The following is a 6428-nucleotide window of genomic DNA, read 5'->3' as shown; positions in this document are numbered from 1 at the left end:
TATATATATATATATATATATATATATATATATATATATCAAACACGTACATACATAGAGAAGGAAACACGCACATATCTATCTATCTATCAATAGATAAACACATATACATACATATATGCATACACACACATATGCATACACATATGCACACACACACACACACATATACATTACATATATACACATGTATGTGTGTGTGGCTAGGCATATATAATAATATTTTTCTTCCCTTCTTAATGTTAAAATATATGTATATAGATGTTCATGTTATATGTTATGCATATACATACATACTCCAAAGTCCATTCATGCATGTTCGTTGTATGCGTATATATGTATGTATAAAAAGTGATTGGAAAAGTAATTAAATCGATTATACAGATACATATAGACATATATAAAAACCATGCAGCCTCATATCTATATCTATCTATCTATCACACATATATATATATATATATATATATATATATATATATATATATATATATATATATATATATATATATATATATATACGTATATATATGGATGGATGGTTGTGTATATATGTATATATGTGTACATGTATAATCGACTTCATTAGTTTTCCATTCACTTTCGCTTTGCTGTTTTATCTTAAACCAAATTCTCAATATAAATGTAGATAGATACGAAATCATTTAAGGCATTAAGCATCAAGCATATGAATATATCCATAAAAGGAAAACTATAATTGTCATTTTTTATTTAAAGAAATATTTTTTTGCAGCATGTCTATGATATATTGAATTTATTCAGGGTTTAGAGCAGTAGACTAAGCATTGTTGTCATAAAACATGCCTTTAAGAATAACTACAATGAATTACATTTCCGGGATTCTGTGACACAGTGAGTTACTGGGAGACATTTATTCCGTAAACAGGAGATATCGAGACATCTATTTTGTACGCTAGCTCATGATACAAACTTTCGAGAAAGGACTTGATCTTTTCCTCTGTATGTCAGTGCACAGTAATTAAGTACTCTTGATTGCGGAAAAGAAATATATCAGTGATACATATCGGAAAATATTGTTATTTTCTATATGAATAATGAATTTAAACATTGTAAACTGTTGCAGGGTTAACAACATAGGATTATTTTAATTACAAATGTTCGCAGATAAAACGAATTATTTTAAATGCTTCAAGCCATTCAAGATACATTTTCAGTTTTGCAGCATCTACACAACCATTTGATAAGTTAGTTTTCAGTTGTCTTCAGACAAAATTATAACTCTCCATCTTCCTCTTTCTATACCATCTCTCTTTCTCTCTCTCTCCACACACACGTATATGCATACTCATTCATTATAACATTTAACAGCACAATACTATAGTGGGAACGAAGATTCTGAGTTGAATTTCATCCTAAGAATATTATTATATGGAGGAATAAAAATAATTATATTAGGAAATTAAATAACAAACTTGTAGGGCAAAGTAAAATGTGAACGATAAGGGTGTAATTTTTTTAGATATATGAATATATTTTAGATGTTATAACTAAATTAGATACATGAATTTTAAGTGCTTATTCAATAGTCAGAGAAATGGGCCCAATACACGTTTCGGATATCTTAGATTAAATTTACTTTGATTTTATAAAAAATGTGAGCGAGATATCAAAATTAATGTTCCTTGGCAATGTTGTAATGTTGGTCAACGATTTCATTAGTACGTGTTTTAATCATTGGTGCTGAGTAAGTTTCGAGTTAATATTGTGGTAGCAAACATGAAGGAAAAAAAAACCTAATGCATAGATTATTAGCGATCGAGTATTGACTTGGTAATGTTTTGCTCGTTGAGATTTTCTTAAATTCTACTTGGAGTTTGGGTAATAGGAATACCATCAGGAATATGGTTGTAGTTACTTTTTATAAAGCATAATAATTAAGTAAATAATTGTGAAATATTCATTACTTATGTATTGCTTGATCATAAGGGGTTGCCATTCAGTCTAACTAAAAAATGTTTTCAATGTAATTGTGCTTTCAGAGCAAGATAATTTATTTTGTATTAATAGTTTTAAACGTTTGTTTTCCTTTAAAATATATCTCCATTTCCTAATTCACAGATTAATAGCTTTTCTATGACACTCAGTAACCCCCTGTCATGCAATTTGTAATTTATTTACATTTTGTCTCTTCACACTTACAGTGTTGTTTGGTGAGCGTTAAAGTCTTCGTCTTCCTGATACTGATGGAAGGACTGAATTGGAACGACATAGCAAGGAATCGAAGTTGCATCTTAAACTTAACTTTTAACGATTGCTAATTGCATTCAATTTTGCTTGTCGTTTATATATTCAGTGGAGGCGCAATGGCCCAGTGGTTAGGGCAGCGGACTCGTGGTCATAGGATCACGGTTTCGATTCCCAGATCGGGCGTTGTGAGTGTTTATTGAACGAAAACACCTAAAGCTACACGAGGCTCCGGCAGGGGATGGTGGTGAACCCTGCTGTACTCTTCCACCACAACTTTCTCTCACTCTTACTTCCTGTTCCTGTCGTGCCTGTAATTCAAAGGGTCAGACTTGTCACACTGTGTCACGCTGAATATCCTCGAGAACTACGTTAAGGGTACACGTGTCTGTGGAGTGCTCAGCCACTTTCACGTTAATTTCACGAGAAGGCTGTTCCGTTGATCGGATCAACTGGGAGCCTCGACGTCGTAAGCGACGGAGTGCCAACAAAAATTGTATATTCAATCATTACTAACTGACTCATTGCAGACACGGCGCAGAAATGGGTGCGCTGTAGAGAAAGCGTGGTTTCGTGTTCAGTGTCACTGCGTAGCACCTCGTACGAGTTTCTTCCATTATAACCTGAAACCAATCAATGTAGCCTAAGTGAATTTGGCAAACGGAAATTGTGTGCAAGCCCATCTTTTTACTTAATCGATTAAATCCGTTCCTTCTTTTGATATTATTTTTAATACTGTATTTGAACCCCATTACTAAGTTAATTCATTATAATTTTTCTTAAACTTTGATAGCTGCAATCTGAATGTAGCCTAATTTATTTTACTTATTATTTATAATTTGTATTCTCTAATTTATCTGTTTACATAACCTTAAAATAAGTCTCATTACTGTTCTAAACTTAAAATGAAATATAATTATTTAATATGGTTATGTACATTTGAGTAGATCATATATTTCATAAATATTATTTACTAGATTTACCTCTCTTTGACCATCAATTTATAAATATTTTTTTATTATAATATATAGCAGTTTATTTTCTTTTTTCGTTTTATTTACTTTCAAAAGTCCGTCGGTCTTTATTGAAATTTACAGCATCCTTTATTCGTTCGCTACTTAACATCCTAGGTTGCTATCCTAATTTAACAACACTACTTACTTACTTTACTATGTAACGGTTTTCTTAACCGATATTGTATGCAGTGTCAATATATTTCATGTCATTTCAACCTGCTTATACAAATGTAATTTAAGGACAACTATTAATGCTGTCTGTTATTTACTGTCTGCTATGGATTAATCAAATCTGACCCTGAAGAGATACAATATTCCATTTTTTATAACATACAGGAATGAGTCGGGATATTGCATCGAAATGTGCATAGGTCATTAAAAAAGTTTTTACGATGGATCGCGTTATTACTCTTATTTAAATTGATATGCACACAAAATTGTATGATTAACAACCTTTCATATGAGAATTTTGCTACGTTGATAACAAGTACAATATTTTTACCAAATTTTTGGTAGAGATCTATAAATACAAATATATATATATATATATATAACTTACTTGGAAGAGGATGCGTGGCGTTGAGACCAAAAGTGTACGTACAGCACTATATGTATATATATATATATATAAAAAAAACGAAACAAAAAATGGAAAATATATATAAGTACACAAGTGGAGTTTAAAGATTCGCAGCAGCTGCTTCAGCAACATTTTGTTTTTTTGTTATTGAATAGATCTATTACTAGGGTTACATCTCGAAAAAAAATGTCTTTCTCCTCAGCTGATTTTAAACATACTTAAGAGGAAAGATCTGAAATCAACTCACCTGGCGAGGCTTCGGCAAAGCGAGATGTTATACTCTACTTGTGCTTTTATTTTATTCAAACGCCGCACTTGGAACCATCTCTATGTTGAATCTATAATTTACATTAGATAGGGAAACTACGCGTGTGTCTATGAGCGTGTGTGTGTGTGTATATAAATTTAGATAATCTAGATATCTTTCGACAAAAGACTAGTCCAGGCCATGTCTAACTTAATAGCATCACCTGATAAGAGTTGTTAAATCCTTTTTATCTCCTGTTTCATGGTATCATGGACAATCCGAGTAGGGCGTTCTTGCTGAGTGAGTTGTATCCAGGTATAAATGGCTTATCTGATATTCCTTGAATAAATTTATTCAAATTCTGTTTAAAGGTGATGGGATCTTTTCCCATTTGACTTAGTTTGGCACAATGTTATATAGGGTAGGGCCTGTTGAGGAAAAGAAGTTGTGTTGTAGTGTATCTATGTATTGTGAACATGATTTGGGTAGGGGACGTATGGTCCGTGGTCCTAGCCTTGAATGAATTCTGAAACTTATTTTGAGGACGTTTGGGCAATGTTGATGGGACATTCTCCACATCGTTCACACTGATGTTGAGGACGTTTGGGTAATGTTGGTGGTATATTCTGCACATCGTTCAAATGATATATCGCTCACGATGGCGCCTAAAGCGATTAGAGTTTGAATGATTCAAGGCGGTCCAGATAATCGAGATCACTCATGCCCCTAATTATTTTGGTGAATGCCTTCTGGAGTGATTCAATTTTCGAAATGTTTTGTTTTGTATGGGGAGACTACAGAGGGCAGCAGTATTCGAGGTGTGGCCGTGCAAAAGAGGAGAACAGAGGTATGATGATATCTTCTTCTCTAGGCTAGAATGTTCTTAGTTTCCAGGAGCTCTTTCGACGAGTTATATCGGCCTCATTGTCGATGTGGGCACTCCAGCAGATATTGTTGTCAACAATTACTCCTAGGTCTCTGATATTATTAGATGTATGCATTCTTATACATGTGTGTATATAAATGGCAATATAAGTATGATACTTCTACACATGTGAGATTCGACTCCCTCCCGCCCTCTTCAATGTTAAAATATCTACAATTCAACGAATCCAACATCTGATTCATTAAATATGTATATATACACACATACAGGCACACACACACACATACACACACACACACACACACGTATATATATATATATATATATATATATATATATATATACAGACACACATACACACACTCATATACGTCTATGTAAAAATATCTATATATGTTGATGCATTAAATATACGTTTGTGTACTCTCACGCACATGCACGCGCGCACGCACACATTCATGTATGTGTGCATGTGTGGGAAAGAGCGCAAGAGAAATAGGGAAAGAAGGTGAGATAGACATAGTGGGAGAGAGTACGTCGGGGAGAGAGAAAGAGAAAGAGACGTATATTTTGTTGTATCATATATTTAACTTAGTATGTTAAAAAAAATATTAAATAAATGTCACGTGAAAGATTATATGCCATCTATTCAACAGAGGCCTTTGTTCAACAATCCGCAATCTGCATTTCTCATTGTTTTCACAAATATCTAGAGATAACATATTTATTCTGTTAAATAATGGCCTCAATTAAAATTCTGCTTACTACACGAATATGTATATATCTCTCAATCAAAAGTCGTATAGGTTTTTCTTTTGCAATAATAAGGAATCTTTAAAATGTAATTCGCTGTTTGTTTTGTTCCATTATATATTTCCTGAATTGTCTGTTCGATTGGTTTTTATTTACTTATTTTAGGCGGTATATATTTCTAGGTCTCTCTCACTCTTTCTTGCTGTCTTATTCTCTTTCTTCCTGTAATTCTCTCTTCCTATCCAAGCGTCACTTTTATTCCCTACTTTCCTACATATATATATTTGCCTATCTACCGACATATCTTACTCTATTCAACTGGCAATGTCTCTATCAAGCCATTGCTTTTTCTACCTACTTTCAGTATCTATCTATCTATCTATCTATCTATCTATCTATCTATCTATCTATCTATCTATCTATCTATCTATCTAGTTGACTTCATGTCTCTCTGTCTGTCTCCCCCGTCTCTCCCTCCCTGTCTGATAGTCATTCTGTAGTTCTGTCTGATCTTTTTATTTCTCTGTCTTATCTACTACATGCTTCTGCTTGTGTATGAAGTTTGTTAGCTACTTACACATCGCTCTACCTACCTACCTACCTACCTACCTACCTACCTACCTACCTACCTACCTACCTACCTACCAACCTACCTACCTACCTACCTACCTACCTACCTACCTACTTACCAACCTACCTACCTACCTACCTATTTACTTA

This window comes from Octopus bimaculoides, chromosome 4 (assembly GCF_001194135.2).
Source record: "Octopus bimaculoides isolate UCB-OBI-ISO-001 chromosome 4, ASM119413v2, whole genome shotgun sequence".
NCBI lineage: Eukaryota > Metazoa > Mollusca > Cephalopoda > Octopoda > Octopodidae > Octopus > Octopus bimaculoides.
This window is presented reverse-complemented; position numbering follows the sequence as displayed.